The sequence below is a fragment of the Marmota monax genome, unplaced genomic scaffold, assembly GCF_021218885.2.
Source record: "Marmota monax isolate L192 unplaced genomic scaffold, Marmota_monax_Labrador192_F-V1.1 WCK01_AAM20220418_F8-fsc00020, whole genome shotgun sequence".
NCBI classification, from domain to species: Eukaryota; Metazoa; Chordata; class Mammalia; order Rodentia; family Sciuridae; genus Marmota; species Marmota monax.
In genome coordinates this window covers 12,027,629-12,050,229 of record NW_026692912.1, presented here as the reverse complement: position 1 = coordinate 12,050,229, position 22,601 = coordinate 12,027,629, and positions in this window count along the sequence as shown.

Sequence of the window (22,601 nt, the reverse complement as noted above, 5' to 3'; positions counted from 1 at the left end):
TTTTTTTTTTTCAAGTCTAAACTTCACTCTTTCCCTTCACTGTGTAAACTTTTAAGAGGAAAGAAGCATGTTTGTTTTGTTCACTATCATATCATAGGAAACCCAAAAACATACTATGGAATGAATAAATAACTACCATAACACAAAAATAGATATATACTTAATGGATAATAGGGGACTTCTGCATGCAATTCCATTTTAAAAAAAGCTGAAAAAACAAACATCTATGTTTAACTAGACAAAAAATTATGCAAACCAAAATAAAGTCACCCTCTTCTATGGGTCAGTCTCTTATTGCTTTGTATAGGTCTATTTTAATCATGCAAAGAACATGTTTTGATCATATACTTTCCTATTGTTGGTGTAATAAATTACCACAACATAGTGGCCTAAACCAGCACATGTGTATTATGTCACAGTTCTGGAGTCAGAAGTCTGAAATGGGTCTTACTGAGCTAAGATGTTGTCGCAGCTGCATCCCTTTCTGGAGGCTTAAAGGGAGAGCCTTTTCATTGCTTTTCTTTCTGAAGTTGGCCTATATTCTTTGACTCATGATACTCATCCAACTTCAAAGTCTGTATGGCCAGGCAGGTCTTCCCCGTGCCTCTAACTTTCTGGTACTAATACCTCCTCCTCCCTGTTCCTCTTCAGGGATCCTTGTGATTACACTGGATCTATCCATCCAAATAATCCAGGACTGTATTTTCTTAACAACAACTGAGTAGCAACCTTAAGATGATCATAAGCAATCTTAATTATTTGCCATGCAACAACACATTCACACATTCCAGGGATTTAGACATCTTTATGAGGCCTTTATTCTCATTATTAATAGCACGCAAGACTGATAACCACAAATCACAGATTGTCATATGAGAGGAAGTCATCCTGGTCATGAGAAAATTCATGAAATATGAGTCTTAGCAAATCTTATCTTTCTTTTAGGGTTATCTTAAATGTCTTCTCCTCTCTAGTGATTTCAGTGATTGTGTTCAGAAGCACCTATCACATCCTCCTTAAATTTCCACTGAATTTTATTTATATGAAGAATAGTTTAAAGTTTGCTTAATAAGTAAATAGGCTCACATAATGTAACTTTTTAAATTTAAGATTCTTGAGAAAAAAAAACAATTTCTGAACCAACATTAAGGTTGAACTTTGGCATAATTCCTTTGTTATTTTGGGATTTCAATTTCTTCCTGTATTTATCAAGTTTTCTTAATACATCATCAAGCACAATCATAATCCAAGCTTGCAAAGGCTCTTCAATGTATGTTATTGCTCTTTCCCAAATACCAGGTTGATAAACTTGCATATATTTGTCTAAGATGCAATTCTAAGTCAGAGAGCCTACACAGATATTTTTCCCAAATGACTATGGCTTCTGAGAAGCAGAAACCCTATGTTTCCTATTCAGTGCTGTATCCATGGTCCCAGTGCCCCTTTCAACAATAAACATTTGCTGAATTGATGAATACTTCTCAGTGAAATCAACAAGAAGGGCTTTCTGTCTTCCAGTTGTATGTTCTCTTAACTATATATCTTTTCACAAATTTATCTGATTCATTTGGCTTGTTTTATATTCCCAAACTATCCACTCCCCTACACCAAATAAGCCTTGGCAAAGTTAAACATTTTTGCCTAGTTGAAGCGTCAAACACCTTCAATCTTCCTACCTACTGCTTCCACCACCCCTCCCTGAAGATAGGCACTTTTCCCCCTTCAGAGTAATGCAAAGATGAAAAAAAGTATAATTCCTAAAATGAATAATTAATATTTCCTCATAGCAGCCTACCCTATTCTCCTTGTTCTCTTAATTTACTCACTTTATACCAACTGATGACAGAAGCCCATTGTTTTGCTGAAACATTAACTTCACAAAGTCATTCCGCTCCCATCTGCAGCACTAAAATTAATGATTCCCTCTGCAACATCTGTTTAATTAACTATCGGCACCATAGAAGAGGCATCCAAATACCCCAGCGACTAAATCAGGCTCAAATTAGGGAAATACGATGTTAAATTGTATCAGGGAGAAGCTGAGTTTATCCTTCCGAGCACTGGCATTCATTAGCTAGCAGCCACCACATGCATCTTTATAATGAAGTAGTGTCAGCAGTGTCTGGCTGTGAAGTTCTCATTTAGGGGCTGCCCAAGTCCCTCCAGTCATGGTCACCATAGGGGAGTGAGCAAGAGGGACTCAGAGAACCTCAGAGGCAACAAATCATTTCATCATCTTTGTTCCTTGAAAGAGCTGGGCATGTGCAGGCTGAGGGATTCTGGGAAATAGTAATAGTGTGGAAAGGTGACGTTTGTGAGTCATTTCTATTAGTAGTGCTTCATCTTCTCTGAATCCTTTTAGCTGTACTTACATAATTATGTGCATGGGTCTCCATAAGCAGAAATTGTGCCTGGCCTCTTCAGATGCACTGGAGAATCTCTGTCATGGCTATTACTGAGAACAATCATTTAAAATGATCTGTAAAGAACCTACTGTGTTCGAAGCATTGTAGTAAGTACCAGTGGAAGGAAAATTACATACAGACCTTGCCCATCAACATTTTACACTAGAGAGAGAGACACTGTAAACATTAGAATAAGTTTGTGTGCACTCAACTGTGCACATAAAAATAAAACTAGCACTATGCTAGTTTGTGGAATGAGAGTGAACAATTTGAATATGGTCTCATAGAATGTAGGGTCACATTTGTCTGCACACACAGTAATGAGAATATTAATTAAAATATAACAATTAGAACAAGAAATATTATAAAAGAAATAGAGACCAATGGTTATAGGAATTGCAAACAGGAAGACATTATTTTTAATTCTGTGTTGTATAAAAGAGTTGAAAAGTCAATGTTCTATTAACTGATTTTTGATAAAGTGGTGGTAGTTGTTTTCAGGGATGGTAGGATTTGCACATTCATCTATATATAGAAAGTCAATTTGGAGTCAGAGCAAGGAAGAAAATTATGGAAAAATCCAGGAGTAGTGTATAATTTAGCTGGGTGGATGTCAAAACTGTTTGAGGAGAAAAACTTCTACTCTATTCTACTCTGTACTGTATGACCTGAAATTAGCCTAAAATAATAACAGCTAGTGGCCAGTCTAGAGGAAGACCTTTTCTCAACCATAGGTGCCTGAAGCCTCTATACTTTGAGTCTGACACCCTATGCTTACCTGGTCTTGCAATGAGAGTCTGGCATTTCAAGCTTCTGTCTCTCGGACTCTGGACCTTATTTTTCACTTGCACTCTACCTTGAAATACAAAACTTTGACCTTGAAATGCAGCTTCATTAGTTGACCCTTGACATTCAATTTCAGGTCTTGTCTGATTAAAATTCGTACACAAGTCTCCCTTCAATTATAGAATTGGAGTTAGGATGAGATTTTCTCCACATTGTTTTATCAACATAGGATTATGATAAACACAATTTCTTCAAATTTGGGTAATTCCAAAAATGTTGGTTTTTTTTTCTGTACCAGGGGAAGATCTATTTAAAATAGGATTTGAAATGGGGAAAGAGGCCCAAGTTTTCTTTCCCAGCATCCAAGTCTGGGAATAGAAGGAACAAGGCCAGGAAAGAGGGATGTAATGGTTTACATATGGTATCCCCCAAAATCTCACACTGGGACAATGAAAGAAGGTTTGGAGGATAAATGATTGAGTTATATCCTTAACCTAATCAGTGAATTAATCCCTGGTGGGGTTAACTGAGTAGTAGCTGGAGGCAGGTAGGGTGTGGCTGAAGGAAATGTTTCACTGAAGGCGCGGCTATGGGGTATACATTTTGTATCTGGAGAGTGGAGTCTGATCCTGCTTTCTAATCATGATGTGAGCACTTCCCTCTGCCACTACAAATTTAATGTCCCACCATTTGTTGGCTAAATAATTTTGACCAAATGCTTTAACCAATTTTAGTCTTAATTCTATTTCCACTGGTTTTCTCGCAGCTTTTGGCTTTGCTCAGTCACTAGTTTCAGGAGCTCTCTGACTGCAATTTGTAAACTTGAAATCTCACATCATGCCTTGTTACGAAAGCAACAACAAACAACAACAACAACAAAACCCAAAAGTGAGAAATGTGTTGAAATGGCCACCAGGTTTATGTCTTGCTTGTATCTAGTCAAACACAACATGGTATCTTGGCTTTCTTAAACAAAATGGATCCATTTCTAGGATTGCTCAGTTACTTAATGATCTCAATAAATTCTTATCTCGTACAGACTTGCAAAATACATAAAAATAAAGGATTGATGTTAATACAAAATTTTGTCTTCCATTTCTTGACCAAGTAACTTATTTTCTGTGCCTCTATGTCCCCATCTCTAAAATGGAAACACTCATACTTACTAAATAAAACAATAGTGAGGATTAAGTCAAATAATGTATATGAGGCCAAAGCACTGGACATATCCTATCTTAGGAATACCTTTTCTTAATTTCATTTAATAAAAATTTTAGATAGAAATTTTCAGTTCCAGAACCAATTTGGGAATCCAGATATTTGATCTCTTCTCAATACTAGACCTTTAATAAATGTAATAATCTCAACTGACCTCTGTTTCCCTTTATAAGTTAGGAAATAGGATAGATAAATACTAAGGCATGACCTCTGCTTGGCAAGAAATGAGTACTTTATGGAACTTGAGAGAAACAGTTTCACCAAAAGATTCTGAGTTGACATTGAAGCCATTTTCTGGGGGTTGTGTTTTTGAAAGCATGGATTATTCACATTTTGGTACTTTAATCCCTTTTGCTTATTAAACTATTCCAAATATTTTCAGTTGTGTCCCATCGTGATGTGCATATTGTTTAACGATAGTAATATTTTCAGCAATTTTCTTCTCTCTCGTGGAAATTCAAAGCTAATTTGCACATGCTGGTTAAATAAAATCATGATTGTGAAATGGACTAGCTATTTTGATGAGTCTACTAACAATCATTTGTGTACAGAAACTACCCTTAACATGATAAAATAGGTGCTGACTTATAAATCATACTTCAGATATTGTAATGGACTTCTCACAGATTATAAGAGTTACCAACAATCACAAGCTTTATTATATAATTAATTAAACCAAAGATTGTTATAACCAAAATGTGCTTGGGTGTGTCTATAACTAGAGATGACAACAATGTCACACACCATCCTCCACTCTCCCAGCTGTGTCTACAGGGGGCATTGTTAACGAACCAGGGTACACAGGCAATATCACCATTCTTGATACTAACAAACTTCAAGTTTCTCCCTTCCTGCACAATACAGATGACACCTGAATTAAAATGTACTTGCTTTTATTAGCCTTGCAGGAAAAAAAAAGATTAGCCTAGATCGTACTAGGGTCACAATATTGGACCACAAACTCTTTTTTCTCAAGAGGCACTTTTAATAAGCAATAAGATTCAGAGGGGCATCAGACTCTCATCTCTTCTTCAGAACTGTGTGAAATATCAGGGAAGTCACTGTGAAGAATGTACACGAGCTAGGTAGCTGCCCACAGCTTAATATTTGCTATTGGTCTCTTTTAAGCCATTGGGGACATTTTTCTTCCTGGTGGGAATTATAAACCTGGCACATACCAGGAGAGTCATAAAATCCCCTCTCGTATCTTTAATCAATCATGACTAGTATATCTACCATACATTCTCCAAGTTTAAAATAGAATAAAGTCACATAATAATCTTTCTCCCAGCAGCTAGACTGCTTTCAGCACAATGACCCACACTCTATGGCTGTATTAACAGATACAATCTATTCTTTAATGGAGCTCAGCCATAGGGATTAGCTACCTGTAATGCAGTTTGGGCTGTCAAGCACTCTACCAAACTGCTAACACATTACAAGTTATAGGCATCAATTCTTTCTAAGTGAAAAGGCATTTCACATTCAAAACACTTCAAACCTAATAACGGGAAATTATCATGATGGATCCCCTTCAGCTGCCGAAAGGTAAAGAGATGGAGAGAAAAAAGACAGGCACCCAATCAAAAAATTCATATCAATTCTTTTTGATCTACCTGGGGCTGATTAAACCCGGGTAGTGGATAAGAATGTCAAAAAAATATTGTGGGAGCTCAGTGTGGATCAGAAGTGTTTCTGCTTGATGGGAGGAGGCAAATCCTAATAGAATAGGAATAAAGGGAACCGCTGGTTTGCTTAGACTTGGAGTGGTCTAGCCAGTTCAGGAAGTTGAGGAAACATACATCATTCTCAATTTCCTTCTTGTTCAGCATTATTCCAAGACACTGAAAATGCCAGGGAATCTGACCTGGATCAGGATCCTGGAAGAGAGATCCAAACAGTCCGGGGAAAGATAAAATGTTCTATCTTCTCTGTCCAGTTTCATGTGACCACCCGAGTGTGCTCAGAACCTTGGGTGATCAGAAGCTTTCACAGACCATGGAAAAACAAGGAGACAGAGATGCTTACATTATGCTACTTTTAGGACTGCACACCAAAATTAAGAGTCATGTTGCTATTATTGCCATATAACTCAATCACATTCATTATTAAATTTGTGTATTCAATATTCCTTGAATTGGATATTTAGGAACAAACAAGATACTCTGAGCCAGGCGTGGTGGCTCACACCTGTAAACCAGCAGCTTGGGAGGCTGAGGCAGAGTGATCATGAGTTCAAAGCCAGCCTCAGTGACTGAGCAAGGTCCTAAGCACCTCAGCAAGACCCTGTCTCTAATAAAATATTTTAAAAGGGCTGGGGATATGGCTCAGTGTTTAAGTGCCCCCTGGGTTCAATTGCTGGTACAAAAAAAAAAAAAAAAGATAATCTGGGAAGAAACATAAGAGGTTTCAGGATAACTGAAAAAATTCAAAATGTACCTAGAAAAAGCTAAACTATTACTTTGTTGTTCTTTTACTACAGAGATGATACAGTATTCTTCTTTCACCATTAACAAATTTCTAGTTCAGGAGCGGCAAATAGATTCCAACAAGTTGGTTGAGGAGTTGTGGTGAAAAGGACTTTGATGCCCAATCTGTGCTTAGTAGCTAAGATTATTAGAATAAACTGAAATATTTGTAGTTGGAAAAAAGGGCACAGAATACTTTTGCCATCTCTAACTTAACAGGATTCCTCTTTTTATTTCATTTCCTTTTAAGCCTTTTTAAGCCACTACCAATTTTATGTCCCACCATTTGATGGCTAAATGATTTTGAGCAAATGATGAAACCAATTTTAGTCTTATTTTGAGACTATTTCAAATAGATCAAACTTAGTGTGTTCATCTATTCTTTCAACAAATACTTATTTTGGTGCCTTCTAGATACCTTCACTTCCCCGGGTAAATCAGAGCACTTTCAACAGACAAGGTCCAGACCCTTGTGATGGTAGTCAAAATAATTATACATATATAATATTTAATAATATTCTAGATAAGTTAAATTTCAGGTAAGCACTGCAAAAATACTATGGTTTAGATATGTGCTGTCCCCCGAAAACTCTTATGTGTGAAAATGCAAGAACATTCAGATATGAAATGAGTGGATTAAAGGAGTTGCAACCTAAATAATCTACTGATATAGATTAACTGGGTGGGAACTGTAGGCAGGTCGTATGTGGCTGCTGGAGGTGGATCACTGGGACATGACTATGGGGTTTACATTTCTGTCTCTGGTATGCAGAGCTCTCTCTGCTTCCTGATTTTTATGTCCTGAGCTGCCTTCCTCCTCCATGCTCTCCCATTGTGATGTTTGCCTCACATTGGGTCCAGAGCAATGAAGTTGGCTGACCATCAACTGAGACCTCTGAAAACTTGAGCCCCAATTAAACTTTTCTGCCTTTACAATTGCACTTGTCAGATCATTTGTTCAGAGCAGTGAAAAACCTAAAACAAAAAGATGTTTATTAACACGTAATAAATAAATCATATTTTAAAAAGGAAGCTCATTATTTGGGAGGGGTCATAAGAAAGTTTTTCTGGAAGAGACAATATTTAAGTGGAATATTAAAGGACTTATAGATATGGAATGAGGAAAGAAGCTGAAGGAATAGCACAAAGTTCCTGAGATAGAAAAGAGAGTAACATCCTTAAGGAATAAAGATCAGCTTGTCTAGCTGCCTGAGGAGGGAAAGGTGGCATGGAATAAGGATCTGGATCATGCGGGGCATATGAGGTCATGTTGAAGATTTTTATTTTCATTCTACTAGTAATGGAAGAATGTTGAATAACTGTAAGCATGAGAGAGCTCTGTGATTTTAAAAGTTCACTCTTACAGCATTATGGAGATCATATTGAGGATGGGCAAGAGAGGAAAGAGCAGGAGATAGTATTAAATTTGTTTGCATGTTTGTTTTTTTTTCCCAGTAGCACAAGGGAGAAATGACAAGGATACACTATTGTTACGATTATACCAATGCTAAATTTTAAAAGGTAAAATTAGTATGAAAATAGATCCCCAAGATTAGTCACACACAACACACACACACACACACACACACACACACACACATCTATGATTTCAAAACACTGAAATAATAACTAATATTTAACGTTTCTCTGAGTATGGCATTATGCTATGCTATTAACTATCCAAATGCAAATGGTTGTACTTGAGTCTTAAAAGCCCTTTCAAGTACCCACTACTATATTCTCCAATTTATAAGAGGGAAAAATGAGGTTTAAAAATGCCAGTGTGAAAGAAGACAAGACAAGGCCATGTTTCAGGAGATGGAAGGAGATAAACCCACATAGGTGAGCTATAGCCCTGCTCTAGTCTCCTGACCCTGTCTGATTCATCTCCACCCAGGTACTCACTCTTTCCTTAGCTCTTCATTAATGCCTGCATCATCATCTCATATCCCGTGAGTCCCATAGTGTCTGCACTGCCACCTGAATCCCCACCCTGATGCACTAGACCACCTCCCAGAAAAAAGAAAGAAATAAGGAAAAAAAAAAAAAAAAAAAAAAAAAAAAATATATATATATATATATATATATATATATACATACATACATATATCAGACAATGTAATTGAGAAGAGAGTTGGGAAGGATGAAGTTAATTCTTCTGAGGACTCATTTTCTGAAAATCTCCATGACTGAAACACTGGTTTCACTTACTTTTCTGATGCTGCCAGAAGCCTGAAGGAGAGAACAAATTTGCACTCTTGTCAAAAGGGGGCTACGGAAAGTGTGCCTATTTAGCCTAGTTAGGGGATACCATTTAGGAGGCTCTGTTAAGACTGTCTCATTAGTCATACAGCATTTGCACATTGATGACTGAAGGCAGAATATGACCTTAATTACATTATCATGCTAAACATGATGTTTTCCTCTAGGGCCCAGAGAGGAGTGGAGAAGGATGGAGGCAGCAGCTATGGGCCCAGGATGGAAGACCCAAGGTATTTCATGACTAATAATTAAGGGGAGGGGTATGGAGAAGACAAACAAATCTGTCTTGAGTGTATTTTTCCCCTGGAAATAAAGGGACTATGTATTTACTTTATGTAAAACAATTAGCAAGGATAATAGTAAATTTATATTACAAATAACTGATGGGACACAATAAATATTCTAGTTTGAAGTTAGCAAAGCACTTTGGAACAGGAAGGCCATGTCTTGTTATGTTTTAAACAGGCCAATGAATCGCACACCTTTCTTTACTTTAACTTCAGAAATAAATGAGAAATAGTCCCAGGTGTTAGACGGATGGGAAACACAATGGAAATTGTTGTTCTTCAAGTAGTGTTTGTAGTAAGTATTCTGAGCCTGAGCTTATCCGCCTTCCTAATGAAGTTCCTATCACCCAGATTTACCTGTACTCACCTCTATACAAGAACAGGGCCAGGGGTCATGCAGTTAATTCAAAACTGTACCTAAAGGCATTTTGTTCCAAGGAATTTCTCCCTGGAGGCTTTCCACTACTAAAAGTGTGTATTATAAGACTTTTCACTCAAGTGTGTCTTCTCCTTTGGGGAGGTGCCAAATGTTAGAAGGAACCGGGAAGTACCCCTCTAGAAATGGTCCCCAGGAAAAACTGAAGATATGAGAATAGTTTTCATAATCACATGGCAAATTTCAAAAACATGGACTTTAAAGCAAAGAAAAAGATGAGGAAGTCAATAATTTTTTTTCGCTACAATTCCTACAATACCTGAAACAAAACAGGAGTGATTTTTTTTTTGAGACAAAAGATTTGTATATTTTATGGGATAAATTGTGGTAATTCAATTACAAAGTGTAATAACCAAATCAGGGAAATAAATATTTCCATATCTTGAAACATTAATCAGTTTTAGGAATTGGGACACACACTTCTACTGTGCTAAAGAAGAACTAGAAATAATTCCTCCACTCTGTTTTGGTGGCTTTATTGACCTTCTTTCTGTCCCCCATTCACCTTTCCTTTCTTAATCTTTGGTGGGCCTATCCCTCTTTGTTCTTCTATAGGATGAGCTTATTAGTTTCCACAAATGAATGAGCACTCATATTTGTCTGTAGCAGACTTGATTTTACTTAACATAATGATGTCCAGTTTTATCCATGTTGCTGCAAATAAAAAGATTCCATTCCTCTTCATGGATGGAAAATATTTCATGTGTCTATATGATACCAGTCTTGAAAATCAGGATCAGGTCCTTGTTCCCCTGGTGTTGAAAATTCACTACTGGAGAAACCCTGAGGCAAGTGTAGAAAGCAAGTTTTATTTAAGGGACAGAACAGACTTAGTAGACCCCTCCAGATAGAAGGGGATCCAGGGTTGGTATCCCTGGGAGGGGTGTATGTCTTGCCCCTTCATAGATCTCAGGTCTTCTCTTCCTTGCCCCCAGACCTGCTTCAGATGATCCTTCCACAAGGCAGGCAAACAGCTGCCCAGGATGTGCTCATTAGCAACTCCTTGTGTGGGAAGGAGCAGTTCCCCAGAGTTGTTGGTAACCAGTTGAGAGGGGGGAAGTGCTCTGGAGGTATTAGCATTCCATTTCCATTTCTTTGATAATAGCCCCCATGTGCCCAGCCTCATCATCTAGTATCAACCCTGAATACTTGTCCTTTGCCACTGTGTCATATACACCACATTTTCTTTATTCAGCAATCCACTAAAGGGCATGTGGGGACATGATTTGACACCCAGAACCTAAATAGTAAATCAGAGAGTTGCTAGAACATATAAAAAAATCTGTAAATTTGTAAGATACATAATATACAAAAAATAGCATTTATATATCAATGATGTACCTAGTGATGAAGACGTTAAGAAAGCAATGGTATTCACAATAGTTACAAAAAAAAAGTATTTAGGGATAAATTTCACCAAGGAAGTGAAAGAACTCTACACTTAAATTATGAAACACTTATGAAAGAAAATAGAACACAAAAATGAAAAAATATCCTGTGTTAATGGATCAGAAAAATCAATATTAAAACAACCATATTATTCAAAGCAATCTCTAGATTCAATGCAATCCCCAGAAAAATACTAATGACTTTTTACATAGAAATAGAAAAAAAATTTAAGTTCATAAGGAGTATCATTTCTGTATAAACATATGTATATATTTATATTTATAAATAATCTTGTTTTATTGAATGATTTGATACTTTGTTCATTATAGAAGTTTTGTATTAATTTTTATATTGAATATTTTATATCTTGAAATAATATCACAATAATATAATTTTGAAGTATTTATTGTGACTGATTAGGTTTGGGTGCCACTATACTTTCTACACGTGCTCAGCAAACATTCTCATAGACATTGCATTGTGTAAGAAGAAAGACTGATTTCTGTACATAGACTTAACAATGTAAAAGGGAAATTTTTTTAAGAATGGTATGAATTCCAAATGATTTGAGGTGACACATAAAATAATCTGCTAAAATTTTGATAGCTATGTTTTTATTTTTATAAGCTCTCAAACTCACACAAGCACACACACAAAAAATAACAAAATTTGAATGCAATTGATAAAGCTAAGATAAAATGCTTTTTAAAGTTAGTAAATGTTTAGAGAATATTAAACCTACAAAATATACACAGCACCATGATTCAGTAAAATAATCTCAGAAATTTCGTGGAGAGCTGAAATTTGGGAAGCCCCATAATAAACAGAAACAGTCAACAGTAGGAAAATTTGTAATAAATATTTTAATGCATGTTGGAAACATAAACAGCAGCAAATGACAGAAAGGGGAATTCTAAGTCTTGTGAGCTTTGGAAGTCTTTAAGGTGGAAACAGTTCTTGAAGGAGGCCTTGAAGTCTATAGAGAATGTCAAGAAACAGATGGAAGGTCATTCTCTAAATATTTGAGGTCCAGACTGCATGCTGCAATTACATTTTGGATTCTAACTCGGTTTCATCTCAGCTAGCCTAGTCTCTAAACCACGTGTGAAGAGCTGATTGCATTTCTAATCCCCATGAAGAATTATTTGTGTTGTACTTTAAGGTCACCTGGTGGGTGACAATAATTTCCCACCTCTCATTTAACATTGCCTGATTGTCTTCTAAATTTGTTTATGATGCATTTATAGGCAGGAATCCAATTAAGAGTGTTCATACCCCACACCACGGTTATCAGCTGCATCTGGAAACAATAATGGTCCCCCCCCCACACACACACACACCCTTTTCTTTGTAAATTTTATATCAAAACTGAAAGTTACAGATCCATTAACAGGGGTTGTAGTGAGAGGGAGGTACATGGAGCTCTGTCTGGGTTGACGAAGATAAGCTGCATACATCAGCACACCTTGCAGCTGAACATTTCTTTAAATAGCTAAACAGGAAAGGAACACGCTGCTTCTATTAATATCACCAGCACTCCCCCTTGTCTTCAGTGGAAACCAGCCCAAGGTGTGGGGATGAGGGAAACGTGACTATTGAGTGCCGAGGAGCTGTGAATCCTGCCATGAGTGTGTCTCTGTCAACTTTTAGTATTGAAATTGTCCCTGGGGCAAAACTTATCCCAGAGTATAGGTGGAACCTGTCTTCCTCTAAATGCCTATCTCATTCAAATTTACTCATGTCACGTTTCAGTCTAATAAGTTCCCTTTCTCTCACCTAGGGAATTGGTTGACAAAATCCGAAGGTTGGTTTGTCTCAAGCAGAAATATACAAGGACACACCTGGCTAAGAACATTTTTAATGCTTATAAAGGCTACCTAGTGTTTTAATTTAATTTTGATTTATTTATATGTTATGTTATATATTACAGAAGAAGTTTGTTGTAGGAATCAAAATGCAAGAAGCGGCTGAGCAAAAAGAAAAATAGAGTAAAATTCACACCAAATAAAGATAACAATTGTGCATGAGGATAGAAGATATCAATGATGCCTTATGTAAAAGATTTTGGGCTGTGTGTGCTTCAGAACTGATACGGATTTTGGAAAGTTAATCAGGAGCATATTAATTATATGGCACATCATTCACAGCACATTCTGGGGCAGAATTAGTGAAAATGACAAATATTCACAATATGTGGAACTTAGGTCTATAAATAAACTCATGTCGGTTCAATTAGTTTTGGGGCCAAGTGTGTTTTGGCAACAAATATAAAAAAAATACATTTAATTAATGGAGGTGCTTTGGATTTCTGAGTTGAACGTTAATGCTCACATTATTACTATTCTCTACACTGCTTTCCATGACAAGTATACTATATGAACAGCTTTCGATGTGAAAAATCTATATCTACACCATCATTGAATATCAAATTCTCACTGTTAAAACTTTAATGTCTACATAGTTTTAAATGCAAATTACCCAGAAATGCCGAACAAAGATGCTAAATACTATTTGATACCACCTCCAGAGATTAGCACTATTAACTGGCATATGCCCTTCTCGCCCTGATTGCATTCCTATGTAACACTGAACCTTTTAAAGAACTGGAATAACAATGCATATATCATTCTAAAATCTGGTTTCTGTCTATAATGCATTTTGGAAACATTTCCATGTCATTAAAGTAGATCAGCTTCATTCTTATGAATGACCTAATAGCACTAAATATGCTGACGGATCCCTCCTCTCCTCCCTTTCTTCCTTACTTATTCCTACCCTCCCATCTCTTCTTCCTTTATTCTTTTGACCATTATTTATCATTGTTAATATTATTATTCCATGTGCTCTGTATATAGGGAGAAAAAAACAGATAAAAATCTTCACATTTAGAAAACACAGAGTCTACTGGAGAGACAATAACTAAGACAAAAAAAAGTGCAACGTAGATATGTTAGATAATAAGATGAAAATGTGATTAACCATGCATCATATTGGGAGGCCTGTTTCTGTTCTGTGAGTCCAGTGACTTCATAACGATGTCTGTAGAATCAGAGAAGATAAGAAACATCACACTGGGACGAAAATTTACATAGTTTGTTCAGAGATGCAATGTAGCTGTCTCTCAGAAGGTAAATTTCAGTAAAATCTTCAAATGAAGAATAAGTGAGGGTACAAGGCATGAAACTCCTGGGGAAAGAACAGTCCGGGCAGAGAAAATATCAAGCACAAAGATTGATGCCAGTAGCATGTTTTAGAAACTGAGTGCAAACTAGCATAACTGGAGTCATGCAAATATAGGAGAGGAATGGTGTCAAATGTCAAGGATGGAATTCATGGCCAATTATATTGGGACTTGCAGGTCATCAGATAGAGTTTGGACTTTTTACTGTGAATAAAATGGAAGTTTTCAGAGGATTTGGAGACAAGGAGTGAAGGATCTCAATTTTATTTTAATAGAATGTTTGCATATTTAATGCATAGATACTAGATTGAAAGGGGCAAAGGCTGACTCTGGGAATCCATTGTAGGAGGTGATTGTGATTATCTAGATGGGATATGCCTAGAGTGACAGCAGTGGGAGAGGTGAGAAAGCATCAAGCTATGCACTTATTTTAAAGGTCTCAGGAACAGGTTTTGCAAGGGATTGGATAGGGTGTGTAAGCAGAGAGGTGTCAAGAGCTCAAAGTACTTGTCTCAAGCCACAAGAGCAGAGTCACTATTAGCTGAGATGGGGAAGAATTCAATTGGGTGGGGGGTGGCAACAGAAGTCCAATTTGACCATATTAAGTTGGAGATGTTGATGGTCCATCCAAATGGAGATGTTTAATAAGTAGTTGGGTTGAGGGGAAAGTTCCAAGATGGAGGTGTAAGTTTTGGAGAACTCAACAATTAAATGAACTTAAAAGGTTTGAGACCAAATAAGATCCTTAGAGATGGAGTAAAAGTAAAAGAGAAAAATTTTGTTAAATTGCCGTCTGACTTTTTAGACAGTTACCTCAGCTTTTCAATACTATAAGGAATAAAAGAACTGGTCTGATCATTTTCTAAGTCAGTCTCTTTTATGCATGATGTTTGATCAAGGCCACCTGTAAACAGGTTGAAGTAAATGTGGTTAAAGGTGTATCATGGTTGAGGATGGATTTTTGTTGTGTGAACCCAGGGAGCAGAGTCCATGGTGATGTGTGGAGAATCAGCAATGGTTTTGGTAAGAAGATACATTTATACCGCAGCCTGAAGGCTGCAAAGACATTTTACATATATCAAATGATATAAGAGGAGAGCACGTTCAAGGTATAGAGCGACTTGATAGGCACGAATATGAGATGAGGGGGGAAGTGCAAAATACTCTGTGAATACCTAATTAGCCATGTTAAAGAAGCCCGTGGGAGGTGGAGAGTGGCAGAAGATGGGAAAAGAGTTCATCTGAACCCACATTTCACACTTCAGGATTTCACATTTCCAGGAAGGAGTACTTTATTATGTTCTAGGAATGTAACACAAAATGATAGTAGTATCTAGGAGTAAGTGATTTCATGCAATCTCTATTCATGAAAGAAAAAAAAACAATATAAAGAAAATACAATTCCATTGGAAATATGAAGTTAAATTCAGTAGTTAAGAAATGGGTTCACAGAGGGTCCAGGTTTTAGGTAGGTGTAACAGTGCCCTTCAGAGATGTGAAGGTTTTGGACCACAGCAGAGTCCAGGCTGGTGGAGAATCAGAAATTTACTTGAGAGGTGCTGGTGACTTCATACCTGCGCCTGACCATTCATTCCTGTTCATTCTTCAGCACACCAAGCTGAAGTCTACTACCCCATCTCTGTGACTCAGTGCCACTCCTAGCCAGGGCCGACATCTCCACTTTAACAGAAATTACTCAGATGAGTGGAGCATCTACATTAAAGCTTCAACTTTTTTTATGAAAGTCAGGGATTTATTTTCAATCCTATGTAGTAATTATTGGAGATAGTCTATGCAATGGAGACAATTATGGATTGGTATCCTAGCCAGAATCTTTGTCCTGAATCTCCCACTATTACCTAAATGCTTAATTTCAACAAGTTATCAAGAGGGTCTGACCCTACTTGCCTTCACTTCTCAAATGAGCCTGTCAGCCCTCTCCTACTACTCAAGATAACATTGCTTTACAAACTTATTGAGATACACATATTTATATTCTTTATAATAAATTCTACAGGTGTTTCATAGAATAGAGAATTATTCTGGCTCTCCTAAATTCCTTTAGGGACAAGCCAAGTATAAATGATTAGATGAAGAAGATGATGGCTATTGGAGGTGCTCAGGGAATCTGATTCAGTGGGGAAAAAAAGCTAGTTGCATTGATTATTGTAGGCAAAAATCTGAAAGTACTTGCTTCTCAATTTTTAAAATATATAGTCCTTTAGTATTATCAAATTATTTCTCTTTCCAAATCTTGTCTTCATAGGAATGAAAGAGTAAATTTCACTCTAGCCCAGACTAAATTCTAAAAATATCTGATTTAAGAATCTTTCACTGTTTAATCAGTCCATTTGGTGGACTGATTTTTCTTATGTTGGTTGACTTTCCCTTATAGTCCTACTTATATGTTAATTCCTTGGAAGTCACTAGTCTTGTAAAAAAGAAACTGATTCTAGGAAACTATGACTTCCAAACGGGAAGAAATGGACTCACTCCATTTAGAGATTAAAGAACATTAATTCAGATGGGATCTGGAGGGAGGTAAGGACCAGAAGCTTGAACTGGGTTTTCTGTCTGTTGCAATTTAAGAAAGCATAGTTTATATGTACTCTTTTAAAGAACTCAAATCTAGATATTACTGGTATATGGTCTGTGACTCATAATTTGTTCACCTTTTTTTTTTTAATTCAGTCAACAAACTTATAATAAACATTTTATTGGCAATAGACCATCAATTAATTCAACAATTACTTATTAAAGATCATCTTTCAATAATGTCTTATGCAATATTGGTGAGAAGACCCAATTTAAATGTCATTCTTGCTTTCAAAAAGAATAGAATCTAAGCCAGGTACAGTGGTGCATGCCAGTAATCCCAGTAGCTTGGGAGGCTGAAGCAGGAGGATCAAGAGTTCAAAGCCAGCCTCAACAATGGTGAGGCTCTAAGCAACCCAGTGAGACTCTGTCTGTAAATAAAATACAAAGTAGGGCTGGGCATGTGGCTCAGTGGTTGAGTGCCCCTGAATTCAATTCCTGGTATCCTCAACCACCCCACCCCCCCGCAAAACAAAGTGTAGAATCTAATGCTGAAGACCTTTCTAGGCACCTAAAACAACAGTAACACTACATGCTAAATACTCCCATACTGTCCTAATAAAAAGGGTATTCTAGGAGATACAAAACAGAAGCAACAAGTAAATATGGTCAGGAAAGAAACTTCTGGGGAGGATGCAGCCTGAAAGTCCTTCACTGAAAGGGACAGTGTGGGACTGGTTAAGACTTCAGGCTTTTGGGACTTTCCTTGACAGGCTTCAAATGCCTGCTTCATGCTCTATAGATTTGAGTAAAGCTCATTGTCCTCTCCTATAATGTGGATTATGAGAGTCCCACTCACCTACAGTTGACTTCACGCTAAATAAGATCCTACATTAAGCTACATTAAATGCTTATCATAATTCCTAGTGTGTATTAAAAACCAAATAAATGGACCTATTGATGTTACCTGAAACTGAAACATCTCACCAGTTGGTTTATCTTATATTTCCCCATTGTGTGTTGCAAGACCTTTGCCCTTGCAGCATTGTGCTAGGATCAGAGAAGAAAATATCAGACAAAGGCCATTTCTCTTATATTGCAGAACCAATGCAGAAGAGAAGAGTTAAGAAAATGACCCAAGGAAACCTCTCCACGGGAGATTCCCAACTCAGTTTGGGGGTCTTGTGAATGTTCAGAACACATCGCAAAGTTTAAGTTGTGAAGATTTGGCTTCCTTGAATCAAAGAGAAATTCAAAACTGTTTAGCATTCAGAAACCAGCTCCAGCTGTTTCCTCTTAGAACAAGTTATTCACCTTCTCCTTCTGTTATCTTGATGGCCTTTGTCCCACTTTGATGGTGTGTCTGCTAACCTGGGTCATGGCTCCTCTGTATTCTCCACAATGCCAGAAACACTGTTGCAATTTATTAAAAGTTGCAACCATTGTGACTCCAGACATTTGAAATTGCTAAAAAGTTTGAACATACTTATTGAACTTTGCTTTTCTGTTATTTATAGAAAGGAGGGGTGCTAAAAATAGTTCATATTCATTCATTCATTAGTTCACTCATTAAGTAAAATGAGCCTCACATAGAAAAAAGGCTTCTAACACCTGCATAGCATGATGGAGCTGCATGCTGAAAATAGTGCACATTCATTCATTCATTCATTCATTAAAATTAACCTTAAATGTAACAAAGCTCCTTAAAATTTGCACAGCCTGGTGGAGTCTGCAAAATATCACATATTTAAATTTAGTTCAATGATCACTCTGTTCATGTAAGTTACTATAAATAGCATATTACACTATAATTTACCATCATGCTTTCCACATGGTAGATGCTCACTATATATTCATCAACTGACAATGGAAAATTGCCTAAATTCTAGGGACCCCAGTTTTCATGTCCATAAAAAGAAATTAGAGTAACAACATTGACCTCTCAGGACCATTCTGAAATTTCAATGAAAATTTACAGGACATTCCAAGAACTGTGGCTTGCAACTGAGCACAAATCAGCAGGCTCCAAAGAAAATAAAAGCTTTGAAATGTGATAGATCAAATCATTTACTGATGTATAAGCCATGAAATCAACCCATGACAGATATGAGCATAAAAATGCCAAGGAACTTTAAAATACAGAATAATTCTGAATCAGTTCAGTAATCAAATGGAAGTTAAGACCTAACTGCAGAAAGGGTGTGTAAAAATAGGCTGGAAGCATTCTGCAATGGAAGCATGAAGCAATCATTAGATTTGTTCTGAGCAGGAAAGAACATTCACAAACCTAAAAATATCACCTGTCTGGTTCTAGCTGCTGAGGCTTACCCATTGTGGAGCTGGACATCTCAGGGTCTATTAACTGAAGCAATTAGTTGTTTGCAACATACAAACTCATCTGCCTGGTTTCAACCTGCACTGATCAGGCATACTTTCTGCTAATTTATCTTTCTACTTATCTGATCTATTGGGAGGGAATGTACTGCCCAGACTGACATAAAACTCAATCTATGTTAGATTTATATTTCTTCGTGCAGATTAGCATATTGTTATTCTGGTTTTATTCATCAGCCCCTTGTGGGCTTCCTTAGTGTGAAACAGCATCCTTGAATTTGATAAACTCAGAAATACTCTGAGCAATGAATTATCAATGTCAAGTCAACGGACAGTGCCCAGATGAGTTTGCATTTACCAAGGTAGTTATACCTGATAGCTGCAGGGTCCTTGCTCATTAGCATCTGGATGACCATCTTAAGTGACAACAGCCATTTTAAGAAAATATTCACTTTCCCACCCAAGAACATTTCTCAGAAAGTCTCACCACTCCCTCATACCAATCTCACCCTTAACCACCACATTACGACCCACCTGGCTCTACTCCCTGCCCCATAGAAGTTCCAAACCCCAAGCCTGTTTTGCCTCTTTCTGTCTATGGGGAAATGGCCTTTATTTATCAGCTCTGACAAACTCTCCTGTGTATCTCTGCATGGTCTCTGTCATTCATTCCTTGCTCGCCCATCTCCCAGTTCCTCACTTTCCTTTTATTGGTGCCCAACCCCAGGATCGGGTTCCCTGGTGTGCCCGCTCCCCTCTTTGAGGGTCACAGAGCATCCCCAGGCCCTGATCCAGATTCCATTGTGAGACCAGGCCCTGCATTCTGCTGAACACCCTCTCCGTACCCACCACGGGACATTTCAGGTAACACCCCCGTCTTTGGTTAACCTGAACGACCCACAGGTCCAGGAAGTGACCATTGATCACCCAGCACCCCAGGGTCACTGTGTGGTTGGGGGCACCCTTAGCCACAATTCCCTACTGTTGACCAGATCTATAGGTGGTCTTTTATTTGGGTCCTGGATTTTGAGAAAAACCACCGAGGGTGATTTGTTGTTGTTCCTGATGAGCCCTCTCGGCCTTGGGTTAATCTCTATGGCTTCTGCCCCTATGTATTCCTTGGGAGCCCAAGTTCCTCTATGGGCACTGACGCTTACCCAGTGGTGGTGATGACCCCCTGAGTGTTACCATCTTCTCAATTGGGTGATACTAGAGACTGGAGGATGTCCCACCTCTAAAATCACCTCCTATGTCTCACCACGGGTGGCTCCTCATCCATTCCCTCCCATAGTCCTCTAGGCTGCCTCCTGGCTAACCCAGGGTGTCTCTCTCTCTCTCTCTCTCTCTCTCTCTCTCCCCCCCTCCCTCCCCCCCTCTCTCTCTCCCTAAACCCCCAAAATCTCATCCATTGGTGCAATCAGATCTGGCTTCAATATGGCCACTTAAGGGCGCTCTAGATCCCAATATTATTAGGGATCTTTTCAACTATTGTGAGCATTTGGGAAAATGGAAAAAGATACCATGCATTCAGGCTTTCTCCTCTCTACGTTATATGCCCCCTCTCTGAACTCTTGTTCTCCCACACAAGTCCTCTTAGCTCTCACCTTCCCTACACCTGCTTCTGAAGGGACAGAAAATCCTCCCTAGGACTCCTCTTCCTTTGACTTAGTAGATGAGCCCCTGCCATACCACAATTCTCCCTCTGATGAACAGGCCGCTACAACTGTCCCCTTGGCCCCTCTGCCCTTCTCTTCTCCTGCTACATGCTCACGGGCTGCCGCTGCTCAACCCACATCTCTGTGTCCTCTACGGGAGACGGCTGAGGTAGAGGGTGTAATCTGGGTTCATGTGCCTTTCTCTTGGTCAGATCTTTCACAGATAGGTGTCCTCTATGTCAAGCCCCACCACATATATCAAAGAGTTTCAGCATCTGACTCAATCATGATTTGACCTTCCATGAGGTCCATATGATCTTGTCTAACACCCTCCTACACAAGGAGCACAGGCAAGTTTGGGAGCAAGCCACAGATTATGCTGATGAGGTACATCAGACCTCCCCTGCCCATCCGATTGGCACTGAAGCGGTCCCTGATCGGAACCCCAACTGGGATTACAATTTGCCTTGAGGAGTAACTAGTAGAAAGCAATTCATTATGCCTCATGGCAGGACTTAGAAAGGCAGCCCATAAGGCTATCAATTATAGAAAGCTCCAGGAAGTCATCCAAGATAAAAATGAAAACCCTTCATCATTTTTAGATCGCCTGACCAAGCCCTGATTACAATATACTAATCTGCACCCTGAGACTCCAGATGGGAGACAACTACTAATGACCTAGTTTTTGCTCCCAGAGTTTCCCTGATACTAAGGCCAAACTAAGGTGCCTTGAGAGGGGGCTTCTAAGTCCCCAAGCTGGGAATCTGGGAGTGGCATTTAAGGTGTATAACGGGAGAGACAAGAAGGCCGGGAAGCAGAAATATCAGATGCTCACTCAAGCCACCCGCCTGGCCTCAGCATCTGTCCCTGGTTCCACTGGCCCATGGATGGGTCCTTGGGACCGCCCGGACTGTTTTAAGTGTGGTGAAATGGGTCACTGGGCTCATCCATAGCCTCACAAGCTTCTGGGCCCTTGTTCTAAATGCCATCAGAGGGACACTGGGCCATTGACTGTCCCTAAGCCCATAGCTGCCCCTGGCCATCCAGCCCTTCTGGTTCCCCTTTTCTAACTTTTAGGATGGGTTGCAGAGGACTGATGAGGCCCAGGTCCCCATCACCTAACCACGAGCATCACTCCCTGGGAACCCAGGTTAACTCTGTGTATTTCAGGTGGGACTGTCTCCTTCCTCCTAGACACAGGGACTACATATTCAGTCCTCAAGGAGTTCTGGGGGCCTACTACCAACCCTTGCAGACGCCTAGCCTTGTTTACACTTCTGGCTCTCTAATTTTTACCCACTCGCTTTTGGTCATTCCAAAGTGCCCTGTTCCCCTTATGGAAAGGGACATCCTCACAATGTCCCTTTCCATATGCTAGGCTTTTCTTCTCCCTTCATGTTTGCTTCCATCCAGTCTCACCCTTATAATAGGACCATCCCCTATTCCGTCTGCCAGTGCCTTCCCATCACCCCCTTCCAAGGTGGACCCTACTGTCTGGGATGATCCATGCCCTTCTATTGAGAAACCAGCCTCTACCTCAGAGCAAAGCCTGTCCAAGGAAGTGGGCATGACCTTTGTCCTTGGAAAGACCCACAGAGCACTCCTAGGCACATACCCACCCTGCTGAGTTGTTTATCTATAAATA